At 35.4% G+C, this 20,604-nt stretch overlaps 1 protein-coding gene across 1 annotated transcript in view; it reads right to left on the reverse strand.

Moving 5' to 3' along the window:
- The window catches only part of LOC125777044 (putative nuclease HARBI1), a 348,853-nt gene that overhangs the window by 192,826 nt on the left and 135,423 nt on the right, over positions 1 to 20,604 (reverse strand). The window lies entirely within an intron of this gene.

Consider the following 20,604-nt stretch of genomic DNA (forward strand, 5'->3'; position numbering starts at 1 on the left):
ATGCTCGAAAATTCAACGAAAAAATACGGAGGCTAACAGAAGATTTCAAGACCGGAGCATACTCTTGTAGAACCCCCAAAGGTGACCTAGTGACCGATGCTCAAAACATACTAAAATTTTAGAGGGAACACTTCTCCAGCCTGCTGAATGACACTGAAAGTATAACGCCAAGAGATGGCGAACCCGATTCCCCAATGCCCGACCATGAAGAAATTCGTATTGCAATTACCCGCCGGTTGCCGACCGAGCTATTCAAATACGGCGGCGAAGAACTGATAAGGAATATGCATCAGCTTTTGTGTAGAATATGGTCGGACGAAAGCATGCCGACAATTGAAAGTGTGCTCTGACTAATCTGCCGAAAGGGAGAGCTACCATCTGCGCCAGCTACCGTGGGACAAGTCTCCTCAACAACGCACATAAGTTTCTATGGAGCGTATTGTGTGAAAAATTAAAGCCCACTGTCAACAAACTGATAGAGTCTTACCAATGTGGCTTTAGGCCTGGAAGATCAATAACTGACCAGATATTCACCGTGCGCCAACTGTTGGAAATGATCCGTGAAAAGAATCGCACCACCTCTTCGTCGATTTCAATATTGCTTTTGACAGCACGAAAAGGTGCTGCCTTTATGCCGCGATGTCAGAATTTGGTATTCCCGCAAAACTAATACGACTGTGTGAACTGACGTTGAGAAATGTAAAATCCCCGTCAGTATCGAAAAGGACCTCTCCGAACCGTTTGATCCCATTGCTAAATTAAGCGAAATTGTAGGTACTAATAATTTTCATATAGTGCCTTTGAAAAAAGGTAATATAGATGAAACAAAAATTCAATATTACACTGAAAAAAGTTTTATGAAAATTGTTAAATTTTTGTGGAATAAAAACAAGAACTTTTATTCTTATCAACAGAAGAGTTCTATGGGCCTGGTTGTTGTAATTAAGGGTATAGTATTAAAATTGTTGTAAATATATTTAATAGAAACAAAGTACCACAGGCAATATTTAAAATTAAACTCTTGCCGAACTCGAAGCAACTTAAAAGAAATGAAACACATCCTATATATAATCTGAAATATTTGCTGCATCGTAGAGTAACTGTTGAAGTACCACATAAAAGAAACGGCCCGGTACAATGTACTAACTGCCAAAAATAAGGGCATTCATATTGCACTCTATTGTTTTGATTTACATCCCACTTTCAAATTCACCTTTAGGAAAGACGATTTAAATAAAAAGTGCAGCAAGAAATAACACTTCTAACTACAGGGGTTGTCCTATATATGTATAAAGATTTGAAATCGAAGTTGTCACAGGGCATTCAACACGGCGTAACTAAATGTTTCCAACACCCCATAATGAAATTATAGCAATCTCAGATAAAAGTTCAAATAAAAAGTTCCTATTAATTTTAAGAATAATACTATGCAAGGAAGCTATGCAAATGTAGTGAAATCCCCCAAATGGATGTGTTGAAACTACGTTTTTAAATCTTACACATTGTATGCCACAATTATGTCTACCATGCAAAACATGATCCAAGATTTAATAAAATCACAAAATCAAATGCTGCAAAGTTTATTAAGTAAGAAATGAGCGTACTAAATATCTATGCTAACGGTGTTAACCAACACAAATTAGAGATTATTAGATTTCTGTCTGAAAAAAATATAGATGGAATGCTTATATCAGAAACTCATGTAAAAAATAAAAATAATTTCAATATACCGGGATTTGGACTCTATGTTACAAATCATCGGGATGGAAAAGCGCATGGTAGCACGGCAGTGTTGGTTAGAAATCGGTTAAACCACTATGCTCTAGAAACTCATACTCCAGCATAGTTACAAGCTACAACAATATCCTTAAAAAATCCGGGTTGTGACTTAAGCCTTACGGCTATATACTGTCCACCTCGTTTTAAAATTAATTAAAAATAGCGAATTTAAAGACTTTTTTGGAACCCTAAGTCAAAGATTTCTACTGAGGCTCACGTCTTATTGATCCGAAAGGACGACAGCTGTAAGCTCAGCATAATAACCTTAATATTGTATAATATCTCCTGGTAAGCCGTCGCACTGGCCCAGTGAATGGAAAAATACCAGACTTAATAGATTTTGCTGTAGTCAAAAATATAGATAGATCGCTTATGACAGCTGATACATGTACAGACTTATCATGATCATTCTCCTGTACTAATAAAGTTATACGAACAGCCCATGATATTTGAGCCAAAAGTTTCTCTAATATCTCATAAAACTAACTGGTTGAAGTATAGAAAATATATCAGCAGCCACATCAATATTGATTGCAAAATAAATACAGAAAAAAAGCATTGATGAAAGTATAAGAGAATTTAATGATGTAATAACTAATGCAGCTTTATTGGCAACACCAAAAAGAAACAATAAATCAGTTGGTATTAGAAAAATCACTAATAATTATTATAATGAAAGAGAAAAACTTGTAAACTCTAAACTCTACTTCAACTGAAATCTGCTGTGCGTAAGTTAAAAAAAGCGCTTAAACGCGAGGAAGAACAAACATTGGTTGCAACACTGTAAACGCGAAGAATGCATGCTGATCACCACTTTAATGAAATTGTTTCAAATGCTACACAGATGTTGAAGTGGAAAAACCCGGAACATATGGTCGTCAGGGTCATCGAAACAATCACCCATTTTAAAGCTGTGAAGACTTTTACAGGGTTTCTGCATGCAAGATTTAAGGGGAGGCACGAAACAATGAGAATTTTCAGTATTTTTTTGCAATTAAATCGTGTTATTTAACAAAAGTAGTAAAATGGCATTATTGTAGAATGTGTTGACTTGAAGTCACGAAAATTTCAAAAAAAAAATTATTTCCAAAGTTATAGTTGTTTGTGTTGGCCCTGTTCCAAACAAAGGTACTTGCGGTGACAACCATAAGTCCTTGGAGATTCATCTAAAATCAATCGGACCAAAAAAAAATGAGTTTTATAAATAGATAAACTCGGGCCTGATCGAAGGATTTTTTTGTTTTCAAAAATTAACAAAATGGCGGCCTCAGGAAATTCTTTCCTAAATTTTTGCGAAAAAATCAACAGTTAATTGGTCTTAAAAAATCTAAATTTTTGAAAAAAAAGTCCTTCGATCAGGCCCGATTTTATTATGTAAAAGCTGTATAGATTTCATTAAAATCTATCCAGTTCAAAAAACATAGTTTTGAGAAAAACGAGTTTAAAGTTTCACCCGAGCCCTTTGAGGTGCCCGAGCTTTTTTTGTTATCTGTCGAATAACTCAATAATTTTCGCATCAACGTGATATTTTCAGTGAATATGCAAAAACAAAATATTAATTTTTTGAAAACTCTGATTACCCCTAACCCCTTAAAAACGCGGTTTTCCGATGAAGTTCTTGAAAGATTCAATTTGAGTCAGCTGTTACCAAAATTGAGCCTAAATTTAGAAAAAAAAGGATTCAATTGTACTTATTGAATGCCTAATGAGACGTTTTTGGAGAATCTTGCCTGGAAACAAAGAACTGCAAAAAACGAAGCTCAATGCAGAAGTAGAGCTATTTTAACAACCATTTGAAATGAAAATGACTACAAGAATAGAAGTGTTTTTTGCCTTAGAAAGCCTCAGTACTTTGCCAGCCATAAATGCTAGCGCTGAACGATCCTTTTCTTCTTTGCGCCGAATCTAGACCGAACAACGATGCTCTAAAAAAGATTGAACAGCTTAGCACTCCTCAACATAAACTACATACGAAATTGCTGCGGAACCGGAATAAATAATAGAAAGATTTAGTAAAAAAATAAAATTATAGTTTAAACTTAAACATGTCTTAAATCACTTACAAAATCATAAAGTTCCTCGTCCAAAATTCTACTCTGGATCCGCCCCTGAACATGGCACTGTAGAGCAAGTAAATTAGGAAACCATTCGAGCGCAGAGAGTACTGTTCTGCTATTTGTCTAGATGGAGCTCAGGCGTTCGTTGAGGTCTGGCATGAAGGTCTTTCATAGAAAAACGTTTTCCTTTATGAATTGCATAATACTTTGGTGTTTAAGAAACAGGAAATTTACAGTTAAAGTAACAGACTTCATATCAGTAGAACGATCAATAAGGGCTGGTCTACCTCAGGGTAGCGTGCTGACATAATATATACAGCAGACATTTCAACAGCTTTTAACGTATTGACATCCACTTTCGTGGATAACACAGCTGTAGTAACCCGAAACAAATATCCCATCAGAGTATCAAGAGTATTAGAGCAGCACTTTTGTCGAAGAATGGCTAGCCAACTGTCGTATATGTAAATATTAATGAACAAAAACGCAAGCATGTTACATTTTCGCTAAGACCAGAAACGTGTCGGACAGTTAAAATAAACAATGTCTTTGTACCCCAAGCGAATGGAGTAACTTATCTTGGGATTCACCTGGATCGAAGGCTCACGTGGCGAAAACATATTGCGTGTAAAATAAACTACATGAAGCATAAGTATTTAAATTGGCATTTGAACAAAATTCTAAACTTAGCCTAGACAAAAAAGTCCACTTATTCAATGCAATCATAAAACCGATTTAGATGTATGTCATTCAACTATGGGGTACGACCTGTGCAACAAACCGTGATATAATACAAAGGTTCCATTCTAAAATACTTAGAACAATCACGGGTTCACCACGGTACTTGCGTAATGAAAACATTCATAAAGATCTTGATATTCCTATGGTAATGAACGAGATAGAGGACAGTAGAATGAGATGTATTTCTATATATTTCTAAACTTCGCGAATATCCAAACCCATTGTCTAATGCCTTGGTAAAATTCTGCAATCAAGACTTCTTTAGTTTTAAATAGATTTAAGATTTGAATACTTATTGTTAGGATTCACCAAACAGATCCAACTGTCTTACTCTATATAATAATAATTGTATTATTATTGTACATACATATAATTGAATTATTATTTTACAAATTATAAATAAATAAATAAAAATATTGAATTTGGTTAGTGATATGCCAGAAATATCCCGGCTGATTAACATTAAGTTTGGCGAAGTCCAGCCTCTGTTTTTTATTCGTTCCCTAAATAAATGGCTTGCGTCGTGGAACTTGTTTTAAGTGTTACATGCGGTTTGGGGGATTAAAGTTTTTTTTGCAAAGCTTTGCAAAGTTTCTCGGTCAGCGCAACTATTATAGTTCGCGTGAATTTTTTGGTCGTCCAGATCTACCCTCACACTCTAATTTTACCCGTTGATTAAGTGTTTTTATAATAAATATTTCGCGCACTTGAATAAGGTCTCTGCACTATATTACCAATTTCACGATATAATTTTTATTTAAATTAATGGAGTCTACATAAATTTCTGCTTCGCACTGACATAAAACGATTGAAAACTGAAGTACTTTAATTGTATTATGGGTAATGAGCTGAATAGAGGAATGAATGTTTATTCATGAGGGCCTTTCCTTGAAGCAATTGTCACTTCAACTTTATACACACTTTGTCAAACCCAGGGCCTGTGCTAAAACTTGTTTAATTCGTTGCATATCTACATATACATACATATATATATGTATATGTATATGTATGGCATGTACTCGTATATATGTGAATAAGTTTGTAACCAGTATATCTTTAATTCCCGCACAAATAAAATAAAAACCTCCGTTCCGCTGAATTTTATAATTTATAAGTTTATTTTGCACAAACTATTTTACTTCTTCGACTTAAACGGTAGGATAAGATAGCGCGCCAGATCTCTGTTGCTGAAATGCTAACTATAGCGAGCGGGACGGGTGGTGTAGACGGAAAACTGAGCTGAGCGCGAACGTAAGCACGGACGCGTGTATGTATGTAGTATCGAAAATGACGATTTGCGCAGTGAGTCGAATGAAATGTTGCACAGACGGATTGTTTAGAACGAATGAACTTCTATCCTTTTGTCCATCCTTTTTGATTAGATTGGTATAGGTGTGGTGAGTTGATGTAGAAGCGTGGTGAGTTGTGTTGTGTGGTAATATATGTGTTATGGTGTCATCGACTGTGGTATATTAGCTGTATCTTACTAGGATGGGCCAGTTTTTCCCGGGAAGAGTGGGTGGACGCGTAACTCATTTAAACATCCTGGGCCCCCTAGGCGAATATTTTGCCTAGTATTGCGTATGTATAAGCTGTTGCATTTATTTCGGCGTACTGCTGGTAGAGTAGCCAAAGCGCGGAATATGTTCTGACAGCAGAAGTATTGGAGTTGTAATATACTCGTATTTATCCGTGTGTGTAGAGAACGGATTTTGGATTTAAACATGCCACATGTAATTGAATGTGCATTTTAATATGCGGGTAGGTGCTTAAGAGAAGCAACTTTATTTTGTGGGTTTTTTTGACTTTATTGACGACTTATCGATTTATTATGCGGATTATTTATTGTTTGGTTTTTTTTTATGTTATTGGCAATGGTCGCAATTTTGTATGATATTTAATTTATGATAGTAACTCCACGCCTGGCCAGATATGGCCAGAATGGGTACTCCTTAGCCCTGATGTTAGGACTGTGACAAAAGAGGGATCTTGCGGGAGAGTGGCCGGTAATTGCGAACGGCTTCATTATAATTATAATTTTTTAAGTAGTAGGTTGAAGTTGTACAACAGACTCTCACCAACTACCCTTATGAGAAGCGCTAATGTAGGTGCGATAAGAGCTACCTTTGCTTTTGTTAAGTCTAGGTGTGTCACTGTATCGCATTGGGAGTATGGTGATCCCTTGACTTCCTTTTGATATTGTGTGTATTTTAAAATGTCGATTTTTCGACTTTTTGATACTATTGTGTATATTTTATTTTTAGTACGTACTAATTTGGCGTTTAGTAGCCCGCCTCCGCTCTAGGATTTGTTCAGAATTATTTTTTCATTATTGGCGAAAGCCATCCTGCGGGGCCGAAAAGTTGTATGTGCTTTTAATAATTTGCACTGTCAGAGGTAACTCTGGCGTGGTTTTTTATACCAATTTGTGGAGTGTTGGAATATTGTGGCTCTAGTGGTAGTCGTACGACGTACCGGCCATTATTTGATCGAGTAGTTGTGGCTTTCGAGTAGCGCTTACAATACTGATCTTGTGGAGTTTTATTTAATATTCGGGGAAGTTTCCCTATCTCTTGAACTTTCCTTAATTGTGAATTAAGGCATTTATTTGTATTGTACTCAACTTGAGTTGGTATGGTTGTAACTAGTTCGGTAACTAGTTCACTTTGTGTTTCGCTGTGCAGCGTTTGAACCTTTTGTGCCTTTGAGCAACATGGTGTCTCTTGGCAGTATTTAGTATTTTGGTTTTCTGTATTTGCTTTTGAAGTTGAACCCGTGGTTCTTTTTGTATACGCGCTTCTTTGGGGTGAGATTTGATATATGCTGTAATGAAGCATTGAATGATGTCTTTTGTGACAATAGATGCAATTGAATTTGCTTTTGCAATTTTTATATGTGTGCGCATGTGACAGGCAATTTGTGCAAAGTCGTTTTGACCTGACAAAATTATTTCGTTCGTTAACTTTTAATTTTTTAAACTTCTCGCAAGTTTTAAGTTTATGCCTTCTTTTACATAGTTCGCATGACGTTTGCTTTTTCTGTTCGGATATGAACGATTGCGTTATGTGAAAGCGTTTGGTTAAATTGTTTCCGCTTCTAGCTTGAGGTCTATTTAAGCTTATATTTTGGTCGTGTTTAATGGTCTTAGTTTTGATTATTTTTTCTTCTAACCTTTCCGCAATTTCATATTGGGTGGTGAGAAAATCTTTCATTTGTTGCCACGTTGGGCACTTTTTTCGTGATGAGAGCGATTGCTCCCATAGAAGTAACGACTTTTCTGGTAATGCGGCGGTGCAAATGTTTACCAGAATTGGGTCCCAGCTGTCTGTGGGAATATTTAGTGTCGATAGAACCGACAAACAATTAGTAAGAGTGGATTCTAGTTTAATGAATTCTACACTTGTTCCTTTCTTAACTTTTGGCAAGTTCATTAGTGTCGTTACTTGTTTATCGACCAGTATTCTTTCGTTTTCATAACGTGCTTTTAGAGCTTCCCAAGCAAAATTGAAATTTTCGTCATTGAGAGCGAACTGTTTTACTATTTCGCCTGCTTGACCTTTTGTTTTGTATCGGAGGTGATACAGTTTTTGTGCCTTTGATAGTTGTGGATGGTTGATGTAAACGGCTGTGAACATGTCCCGGAAGGACGGCCATTCTTCATAACCTCCGTAAAACGTTTCTGTATCACATGCGGGCAACTCGAGGTGGATGCCTAAACTTGCCTCGTGACTGTCCATTTGTGGCAGCTCTACTCTACTGTGGAGAGTAGGGGCAATTGCTTTAATTAGCTTTAATTGATCGGAGATCATAGCGTTTGTTTCTTCGAACTGGTCTAAGCAGTTTTCGTATATGGCGTAAGCCGATGATTTAAAATTTTGTGGTAGATCTGAATTGTCAGAATCTACTATGGCGTCATGAGCCGCTTGGAGGCGAGTCCAAAAATTTTTGAGATTTTGGCTTTTTATTTCTAATAACGATTCCGAGTTTTCGTGAATCGGTGAAGAGGCAAATCTAGTGCAGTATCTTGTTAAACTGTCACTTTCTGAAATAAATCTAGCAACCTGTTTTGAGCGTGTAGCTCCAGGTGTACTTTGATTTTTGTTATTAGCCATTTTTTGATATATTGTATATTTTTGTATTAAAATATTGTTAAAATTTTTCTCAGTGTAAACTGATTTATGGTATCTAATAGGGGCGAAAAGTTTAATAAATTGTATACTCTTTTTTAAATAAATAAGAGTTTTTTTTCAGATTATCGGTACAAACGTATATTTTATCAATATCGTTTTGTATTTATTTGCAGTAGTATTAGTTTTATTTATGTTTTATTTATGTTTGATTTTGAATTGTTAATTGCTATTAAAAACCGTACTTTTTATTAATTAAAATATTTTATGTCCGAATATTTTGTATATAGGTGCACCCTAATACTTGGACTTATGTGTATGTTTGTATGTGCTTATGAAGTTGCTTATGTTTTGTGCAATTGAGAGCTCGTCGAAGAGATCAATATGCTTGGTACATAAGTATGCACGAATTGTTTGTTATGCTTTGTTCGTAAGCAATTGAGAGCTCGTTAGAGAGATCAATTAGCTTTTTGTCCACAATCCTGCTTGTTTTTGTTTGCCAAAGAACAAGAGGTATTGCCGGATAATTGCAAATATGGACTTTGAACTTTTATGTTTTAATATAAGATGTATGTTTGCATATACGGTGGTACATGTATATATGTATGTTCGTACTGCGAAGCAAGCGGAAAAACGAAATAAGTGATGTGCAGGTATGTTCCCTAAGCACTTATGTATGTATGTAAGTTTTGTTGTTTAATATTTATTTTATGTGTTGTTTTTTATGTTAAGATTTGGTGTTTGCCTTTGCTTACTTCGTTATATGCAATCCTACTTACTGCTGTATTAAGCAGAAGGGGTATTGCCGGAAAATATTGCAAGTAAATACTTGAATTTTGTCTGCTTTTTGTTTTTGTTAAATAGTTGTGTATCAATATACAAAGGTAAGCTCAAAATATAGGCATTACAATTTTTGTCTTTTTATAAATATTTCGATATATTGTTGCCAACCGCTTTGTTGCGCTATTAAAACGGATTTTAAATTGAAGATTTTATATTATATTAGTACTTATGTATGTATGTACATGAAATCGTCTTTTTGTATACATATGTATATGCATATTATAAAGTATAAAAAAAATGGACTAAATACGCTCACTTGGTTACATCAAGGGCTTTGTAGTTGTATATATGTATGTGCTCCTCTCCGAACCGTTTCCAGCTGATTTGTCTGTTCGCCTTGTTGCGATTCCTGTGCTCCAGCTGGATACCTCCTCGTGCTGTCGTTTTGTTGTATGTATGTATTATTTGTATATTTGTTTTAATGTTCGCGCCCGTTTCTTTCGTTTTTGTTTGTTTTTATTTACATATGTTTTGCTATAAATTTTCGCGCCGATTGTCTTTGTCTTTGGTGGTTTTTATTGTTTTTTGTTTTGTTTTCTTGTAATATATATACATATGTATATATTTTTGTAAATATGTTTGTATTTTTAGGTATATTTTTTTTTTGTTTGGCACACTACACTTTTGCTTTTCAAGCTTTTTTTTTTGTTTGTTTTATTTTATATTATTTTTTTTTTTGTTTGCCACTGCACTTTTTGTTTTTCAATCTTAGCGCTTTTTTGTTTGTTTGTCTATTTGTTGTACATGTTACAAATGTATGTAAAGTTATTAGTTATTTTTTATTGTCACTTCACCGCACTTTATTTATTTAAATCTTTTAGCAAACGTCTAATGTCTATATGTTTTCTGTTCGCAGACCTCTTTTGATTGTTCAGTATTGTTTTTATTAGGGTCACTGCACTTGTGTGTGTTTTTTGTTTTTTTTTCCACTGCACAATTTTTGGTTTTATGTATGTTTATTGTGGTTTTTGTTTCACCACAGTGCCTTTCAGTGAGGCTCGAAGGACCATGAATAAGTTTGTAACCAGTATATCTTTAATTCCCGCACAAATAAAATAAAAACCTCCGTTTCGCTGAATTTTATAATTTATAAGTTTATTTTGCACAAACTATTTTACTTCTTACAAATATTTGTTACTTAGAATTATTTAAGTCATCGACTTAAACGGTAGGATAAGATAGCGCGCTAAATCTCTGTTGCTGAAATGCTAACTATAGCGAGCGGGACGGGCGGTGTAGACGGAAAACTGAGCTGAGCGCGAACGTAAGCACGGACGCGTGTAACGATGTATAGTATGTATGTAGTATCGAAAATGACGATTTGCGCAGTGAGTCGAACGAAATGTTGCGCAGACGGATTGTTTAGAACGAATGAACTTCTATCCTTTTGTCCATCCTTTTTGATTGGTATAGGTGTGGTGAGTTGATGTAGAAGCGTGATGAGTTGTGTGGTAATATATGTGTTAAGGTGTCATCGACTGTGGTATATTAGCTGTATCTTACTAGGATGGGCCAGCCTTTCCCGGGAAGAGTGGGTGGACGCGCAACTCATTTAAACAATATGTTTATTAGTCTCCTACGTTTCCTTCTTGGTGTTACAAACTTCGTGGCATTAACATTTTTACCACCACCGAATTTAGGAAATCTGCCGTTACTTTTCCCGGAAATGTGTACTACTATGAGCATAGTAAGACTTCGTTCCTAATTTTAAAATTCTTAACTTATTCTTTAAAATCTTTATCGTCCCTCATAGGAATCCCCCTTGGCCTCAATGTCAATTTCCGGAATAGCTTTTAATGCACGTAGCGATTCAAGTTTAATGGCTTCAATTGACTCAAAACGGTTTCCTCGGAGCGGTCGTTTGAGTTTAGGTTGAAAATTTTATAATATTATTGTGCTGCAAAAACCAAAAGTTGTCGGCTCATAATTGCGGGCACTTTTTGCGAATAGCTTCGCGCAAACGACGCGTAACACTCGCATTGTATACCTTGTTGACAGTTTGGTAGATTGGAAGGAATTCGGAATGCACCACACCTCGATAATCGGAAAAAAGTTTCAACATAACATTGAATTTTGACAACTATTGGTCCAGGGCCCTACATATTCGTTACGTAGGGGCTTGAACAGTTTTCGTTGGATTTAGACAATTTTTAGTAATATTAATTGGTTCTTGATTTGTATATTGAAAAGTGAAAGAATTTAAAGAATTATAAATTTGTTGTTAGTTAGCATTGAGGTAGCCCGATTTCCCCAATTTAGTACTATAAGATAAGAATGTAAATTTTCATATACAGAGTTTGGTTGAAATCATTTGAGCAAGTTCCAAGATATGTAACTTTACATAAATGAAACTTCTAACTAATCTAATATATCTATTATATTTATATTTATATACATAAACCAGTTTATAGAACTCATCTAATGAAATCATAATGCATTTCACGCTTAATCAACATTTTATCTTTTACCGTCTTAAGTTCAAAGAACTTGTCATAAAATATTCTAAGTGATGCCTTGAAATGTGAATCCGTTCGGCAAACGACTAGCTGCGTCCATTCGCGTCTAATTAAAAGGGAATTTCTGTCATAATCCACTTGTTGAAAATGCACGTATCTCGCATTGCAAGAACTGACCCACTTTCCACTCTACGCTGAATTGACAACGATTCTGTGGGGAGTACATTTATCTGTGTTCTTTTTTCTCTTTCAGTTCTTTTGCACACATTTTTGGACGGTAGAATTTACTTTTATTAGTGGGTGCATTTAATTTTCGCTTTTAATATGATCTCTCCGTAAGAGCAATTTGCTATCAAGATGGCTTACTAATCCAGTTAAGAATTTGTTTGGTGTAAATTATTTTCGCAAAAATGAATTCAGAATTTCTCACCTCCCATAAAAGCTTTCTTCAAGAGTGTGTGAGGTTAATAAAAAGTTTAGTGCCGCAGTCATCGTCACCGCCAGCATGTGGGCCAAATTGAAGTGTAAAAGTACAAATTGAAATAAGGTAAAACACGTTTAATATCGCTTTTATGAGCAACCCGCGGGAGTAAGCAACAGAGAGTATGTCTCATCATACGGTTTATGGATTCCCAGACATATTGGTTTAATTTTCGAAAATCAAGAATAATGCATACATACATAAATGTTTGATGTCTTTATAATTGTGCAACTGCAAAAAAGAGATTTGAGTTTTTGATTTCTCTGGAATTATTTGTAAAGACATCATATCAATAATTATAATAAGTTTAGTTTAATCTTTACTTAAGTACATACTATATATACTTGTATGTTATTTTCTTTGTACTAAGTTAACTTAATACTAATGTCAATGATAATGATAATTGAAGAGGTAATAGTAACGGGAATAACGTTACGGTAATCGTTATATTTGGTTGATTTGATGAAACTAAGCAGATAATCTGGAAACAATGGATAAAATAACATTGATTGATTTTCCCTGAAATTATGATAGATGATATCTACTGATATAGCTTATTAACTTAAAACAAGCTTGACTGAGGTTGCACCAAAGACACTTATCATGCCAAATTGCGAGAAGGTACCTTGTCAAATTAAAAAGTTATCCGAACAAGAACTTGAGCTTGATCGATCGTTTATATTACACTGCTACGCCACACAAATCGCCATTAACCAAAAACTTGTAAAAAGTCATAATTAAGCTCTAAATTATGATAGAAAACTGTAATTTGGCACAGACGATCGCAGTATCAAGAGGCACCTGTGAGCAAACAATTTTGAAAAAGAGGCCGTCACCCTCTAATAAGATTAATATACATATAGTACATATCTCCAAATTTACTAAAGCTACAGCAACTAAATTTGCTCAACGCAAATATTATAAGAACTCCTACCGACGGGACCCGACCGGCCGATTTTGACTAAATTTGGTCCCTAAAATTTTTCTCACATTCACAATTTTAAATTTTACTTCATTCTTTTACTTTCCAATACCAAAATCAAGAAGTAATTAATGTAACGGGATACAATTTTGCACGAATAATTCCTCCAAAGTATTCCACCTTATGATCAAAAATATCCAAATTAAAATAAAACTTTTCCCCATTATCTGTAGTTGATTTTTGCCCAAAAATCAATATATAGTTAGTATAGGTCAATGTGCGAGATGTACAATTAAGAGAATTAAGAGAATACAATATTTCACTTAGCCATCATATACCTAATATAAAGATTTTCGAACTTCCAAGTGACTTTATGCTGGATATATCTTATATTTTAGTTATCTCAGTGAAAATTACCGAATATTTTTTGCTCATAACAGTTCATTTTTATGCCTAAAATAGAGATAATCGAGCGAAAAATTCCCCATATAACTATTACCAGGATTCTCGAAAATCCGGCTGATTTTGGTCCATGTGATTGGTGATTGTGGTGATTGTATGGAGGTACCTTAATGAAACCCAGGGAAATTTTTTTAGTATGTGGCATGATAATAATAAATAAATAAAATTGGGTTGGTACGACAAATATTATTGTTTTTCTAACAAAGCTTTTGCCGAAATTTTCGGTCAGTGTATGAGTTATATGAAGTATATATGTATAATATAAATATAAAATTGCTTAGATGCCGATCCTCTGGTTGATGATTTAGATCTTAAGGTATTTCCCTGGCTTTGATTCTTAACAGTTGCAAAAGTATAAAGCGTTCGATTGCATCAGAACTTAGCCTTTACTTACTTGTTAGATAAAAAATTCATCTGCAAGTGCAGTGAGTGTATTATTTATTATTGAAATTCAGTTAATTGAAAAGCTTTTTTTATTTGCAGCTGAGAATTACCCTTAACATGGGTACTCCTTTTACCAACCCACCAACATGGGTTCTTATATAAGTACTCTTTTTAGATACCTTAATATGGGGTACTATTTCTTGACATTTATATAAAAATGTAAATTAAAAAACCCATTGCTTAGGTGTAGCAAGGTGAATAGAGATGGTAAGCACTTATTTCACTAGTACCCAGTACTATTGAAATATTATAGAGACATCAATTTTTTTAATAATTTGAGCACTAGTATATTATCTACCGCCTAAAACTATGCAATAATTTTTAATCACCTTAATTAATTAACAGACTGTTATGTTATAATAAAGGCAAAGAATGTTAAAAAATTAACATCATTCTTTAACATTCCTTGTTTGAGTAAGCTATTTTCAGAGAATGTTGATAAATTTATTTATATCATTAACTGCTTTATCTCTCCTTCATTGCACACAAGATATACTTAAACTATGTATGCCAACCTAACCGAATTGAATAGAATGTATGTATGTACATATACTTCGAAAACAATTAACTTTTAAATTATTGGAACAAAAGCTTGAATTGAAAATTGTACATTATGTTAGCAGTCTCCTCCTTAAATATAGCAAAGTTGAGCGAAGTTTTGATACATAAATTTCTCATTACGTTCATATCACTTAGACGAGTTTTGTCAATATCTTTGGTAACAATCTATGCATACTTTATCTTCGTTTCGAATTTTCAAAAGCGATTTTTCCAAAATTTATGGCTCTTCCATATGGCTCTTAAATACGAAATTCTTTCAAATATCATCAGACAATCAAAGTAGCTATGTAAATAATTTTTTTTGTGAAAAATAAAATATACATAAAATATTGTAAATTTAAATAATTTGGAAGACTAAAAAAAAAACTATAATAGTTCATAACATCTCTGATAAAAACTATTACTAATTGTTTACAAGTAAATTACACCGGTAAACAGAATTTTTGGGCACGGGTAGTATTATAACCCGTATTATTTTTATTGCTTTTATACTTCAACGAAGAATAAGAATATTTCCTATCATGTTCCGTAGACGATTTTTTTATGAAACCCCCTTGGTAAAGTCTTTCAAACACCATTAGAAAGTAGATGAGCGTTTAGCTACATAGTTTTAGAGACATTTTTTGTTTTTTATTTTTTTTAATATCTATCATACTCTTGATTCTTTTGTCAGTGCTATTCAGTTCCAGCACTTAAAAAAAAAGTTACAACATGCCATACAGCTGACCGAACATTTCATACTCTTGCAACTTACAAGAATCAAAGGCAGGGAAATACTTTATGGTGTAAAACGTCATCCTGAGGATCGAAATCCAAGCAATTTTATATATACGTATACTATATATAACTCCTATACTGTTAGACATGTTGTTAGGAAAAAAAATTATACTTGTATGTAAGTAGTATATAACAATGGGGGTAGTATCGCCCAGTTTTTAATAAAGGGTGATTTTTTAAGAGCTTGATAACTTTTTTAAAAAAAAAACGCATAAAATTTGCAAAATCTCATCGGTTCTTTATTTGAAACGTTAGATTGGTTCATGACATTTACTTTTTGAAGATAATTTCATTTAAATGTTGACCGCGGCTGCGTCTTAGGTGGTCCATTCGGAAAGTCCAATTTTGGGCAACTTTTTCGAGCATTTCGGCCGGAATAGCCCGAATTTCTTCGGAAATGTTGTCTTCCAAAGCTGGAATAGTTGCTGGCTTATTTCTGTAGACTTTAGACTTGACGTAGCCCCACAAAAAATAGTCTAAAGGCGTTAAATCGCATGATCTTGGTGGCCAACTTACGGGTCCATTTCTTGAGATGAATTGTTGTCCGAAGTTTTCCCTCAAAATGGCCACAGAATCGCGAGCTGTGTGGCATGTAGCGCCATCTTGTTGAAACCACATGTCAACCAAGTTCAGTTCTTCCATTTTTGGCAACAAAAAGTTTGTTAGCATCGAACGATAGCGATCGCCATTCACCGTAACGTTGCGTCCAACAGCATCTTTGAAAAAATACGGTCCAATGATTCCACCAGCGTACAAACTACACCAAACAGTGCATTTTTCGGGATGCATGGGCAGTTCTTGAACGGCTTCTGGTTGCTCTTCACCCCAAATGCGGCAATTTTGCTTATTTACGTAGCCATTCAACCAGAAATGAGCCTCATCGCTGAACAAAATTTGTCGATAAAAATGCGGATTTTCTGCCAATGGTCTTTGGTAATAAAATTCAATGATTTGCAAGCGTTGCTCGTTAGTAAGTCTATTCATGATGAAATGTCAAAGCATACTGAGCATCTTTCTCTTTGACACCATGTCTGAAATCCCACGTGATCTGTCAAATACTAATGCATGAAAATCCTAACCTCAAAAAAATCACCCGTTATTAACATGTCGCATACTAAAAAAGTTTTCGCTCAAATTTATATATTTTAGGCACAAAGATACACTGTTGTGAGTAAAACACGCTCTGTAATTTTCATTAAGATAACTCAAACATTGGCCGGTATGTCCAGCATAAAATCACCTGGAAGTTCGAAAGCTCAGGAAAGCATTGACATGATTCAAGCCATTTTTAACATACAAACATACCGTTGTCAGAGAAGTACTATCCCTGAATTTCAGTTATACTATATCTCACACATTGACCGAGATTTTCGGTCGAAAGTCAACTATAGGTACTGGGATCCAAATATTCGGTACCTAGGAGCTTGAACAATTTTTGTTGAATTTGAACAATTTTTGGTCAGAAGGTCGCACACACTAGGGACATTATTCGAGCAAAGTTTAATTCGGTTATAGTTATTAATTGCTGCTTGGTTTGTGTACTGCAATGTAAAAGAATCAAGTGGAATTTAAAATTGTCCGTGGTTATTGCCCGATTTCGCTCACTTTCACAACGTGACATAGAAATAAGGAAAAATACTACATACTAAATTTTATTGAAATCGGGTCCCGAGATATGGGACTTCATCAAAATGTAGGCGGTGCCACGCCCATCGTCCAATTTTTACCCTAGTTCCTATAAAGTCTTGTCATACCATTCAGGCGGCAAATTTTTGCGTCTCTGGCGCATTTATGTATGTAGTTATTGATTTATCGGGCTTTTAGTAGTTTAGAACAGTATCGTTATGTGGAGAGTGAACGGGGTTTTCATCCGATTTCGTCCATTTTAAGTTCTTGTAATATTCGTGCTGGGCGAATTTTGTTTTGTCTATGTTCGTACAACTGTCCTTAATTATGACGCCAAAAATTAGCGCGATCTGTCAACCAGTGTGTTTACAGCAGTTGTTTATGTCAGTCGATGAAGGAGATTGTTGCCGAAAAAAGCCATGAGAGCTTGAAAGAGATTGCCCATAAGTTGATGATGACATACGAGAGCGTACGTACGATTATGTATGAAAAATTGGGCATGCAACGCGTTGCCGCAAGACTTGTTCCGATAGAGCTGAATTTCATTCAACAAAGGAATCGAGAGCAGGTAGCTGCAGACATCCAGGATCGAGTCAATTCGGATCCCACCTTCATGGAACGCATAATTACTGGTGACGAGACATGGGTCTACGAATATGACACAATTACGAACCAACAATCATCCGAAGGGCGTCTCAGAGGCGCGCCAACGCCGAAGGTAATACTTATTGTTTTCTTCGATATTCGTGGTGTCGTCCACTAAGAATACGTCCCAACTGGTCAAACCGTAAACAAAGAGTATTATGGTGTTATGAGATGCTATCCGTCGTAAACGTCCGAGTTTGTGGGCCAACAATTCGTGGATTCTTCATCATGATAACGCACCATCGCACAAAGACATCATTGTGAATTCTTAATATTCACATCGCCGAACGCGCTTCGACTTAATTGAAGACATCAAAACAAATTCGACGCGAGAGCTGAAGGCCATCCCGGAAAGTGCCTATAAAAAATGTTTTGACGATTGAAGAAGCGATGGCATTATGTGTTTTCGGTTTATGGCGATTTATGGAAGTGGCAGTGGTCCCATCTACGAACTCCAATTTTGTTTTGTACTTGCACACTAAGTTTCACCAAGATATCTAAATTTTTACACAAGTCACAGCTTGCACGGACGGACGGACGGACAGACAGATAGTCAATCGGATTTGAACTTTTCTCGTCACCCTGATCATTTATATATATGCTATATGACCCTAGTTTAAGGTGATAAGTACAACCGTTAGTTGAACAAAGGTATAATAATAATGGTGACTAAGGCAAGTATTTGCCAGATTTTATTCATTTTGACACAAAGATTCACACTTTTTTTGCAATATGGTACAGGAAACTCCAAAACATCTGATTCTAGATTGCATAGCAATTTATAGACGCAGGCTCAAGGCCCTGGGAACCATTTATGTGGGTAGGAATCACATAACCTCAACAGCGGAAATAGATGTGATGCAGGAAAGGCCACAATAAACCCTAGATCGCGGAACAAACGTCATCTTATTTCTATTCTGTGGGGTCTAAGGGAAGTATTGACCTGATTCAACCCATTTTTATCGAAATGGTACGTATTATTATTATCAAGGAAATATTTACCGTAATTCAATAACACTTCTCACAAATTGACCGAAATTTACGGCAAAACGCATTGATATCCACATATTGGTTTGTCAAAAAAGTCTTGCGGTATTTTCCCTAGTTGGCGCTGAAAGCGCGTAGTTCTAGTTTTATTCGTCGCATCGGGTCATGCTATACCTTTTTGGAAAGCTCGCACTTTCACGCGCTAACACGCGTTTGATTGATTGTAGTTTCTTTTAAGTCGTTCGTGAGTTATAGCGTCGCAAACATGGAGCAAAATAAAGAGAAAATACGGCATATTTTACAGTGCTACTACGATAAAGGCAAAAACGCATCTCAAGCCGCCAATAAAATTCGAAGATGCGCCACGCTCCGGAAGGCCTGTCGTCGAAAATTGCGATAAAATCGCTGAATTAGTCGAAAGAGACCGGCATAGTAGTCATCAAACCGTTATAAACCAATTGAAGGAGCTTGGAGTCACTAAGAAGCTCCATGTATGAGTGCCACACGAATTGATTCAATAAAAATCCTGCAAGACTTTTTTGACAACCCAATATTTGGTATGAGGAACTTAAACAGTTATGGTCCGATTTTGACAAGTTTTAGATCCGAGATGGCATACGGTTTTATTTGCGCAAAATTTTATCCGAATGTATTTATTGGTAAGAATTAATAATGGTGCCATATGGGAAATGAGCATAGTTGTAGTCATCATGATTATGTTATAGTATAGCGAATTTGTTGAAATTTCACCCAATTTCGCACCATTCGCATTCGTCGATTTTTTCTATGGTGGTATGACCGTCAGTGACTTCTTTGCCAAACGTCACATCAAAATAATCATTAATGTTTAGTATGTCTCTCTGAAGTATATAAAGTACATTCGGCGATGAGTGAAATTATTCAACAAAGAAGTTCTATTAAATTTTGTTTGCGAAATCAAATTTCTACTTTCAAAACGTTCAGAATATTGGAAAAGACCTTCGGTGATAATTGTTTGTTTCAGGCAAGTTTTTGATTGGTACAAATTATACAAACGGCGTTAAGAACGCGTTGACGACGAATCACGTCTATTACGGCCATTAAAGGAATTGAAGCAGAGATCTTACTGTCATCGTTGTATATCGGAAGTATCAGTGAAACCCATTTTGAAAGATCACATGGGCTTAAGAAAAGTAAAACAATGTTTGGTTCCAAAATTGCTAAATTTTGTCGAAAAATAGAGTCGAGTATACGTCTACCTGGATGCCATGAAACAAATTGTTACTGGCGATGAGTCTTGGATCCATGCTTACGACCCGAAAACGGACGATCAACCGGCCGAATATCGTGGCAACCGAAGCCGAAAAAACCGCGTCAAAAATCAAGGTTATGTTAACAGTTTTCTTCGATTATCGAGGTGTCGTGCACTCCGCATTCTTTCCGACCAGCCAAACTGTAAATATACTTGTATAACTGTACTATTTTAGTGTTATGCGCTGTTTGCTCGAAGCTATTCGTAAAAGGACGCTGGAATTATGGGCCAACAACGCTTGGTTTTCGCACCACGATAATGCACCGTAGCATGCTGCATTGATTCTTCGTGAGTTTTTCGCCAAATTTTGAACCAATATCGTGCCGCCACTAATTAAATATTACTTTGAGGGGGACGGCAAAGATTTTGAATAATAATATACGAATTTTAAAATTACGAACAAAG

The sequence above is a fragment of the Bactrocera dorsalis genome, chromosome 3 (assembly GCF_023373825.1).
Source record: "Bactrocera dorsalis isolate Fly_Bdor chromosome 3, ASM2337382v1, whole genome shotgun sequence".
NCBI classification, from domain to species: Eukaryota; Metazoa; Arthropoda; class Insecta; order Diptera; family Tephritidae; genus Bactrocera; species Bactrocera dorsalis.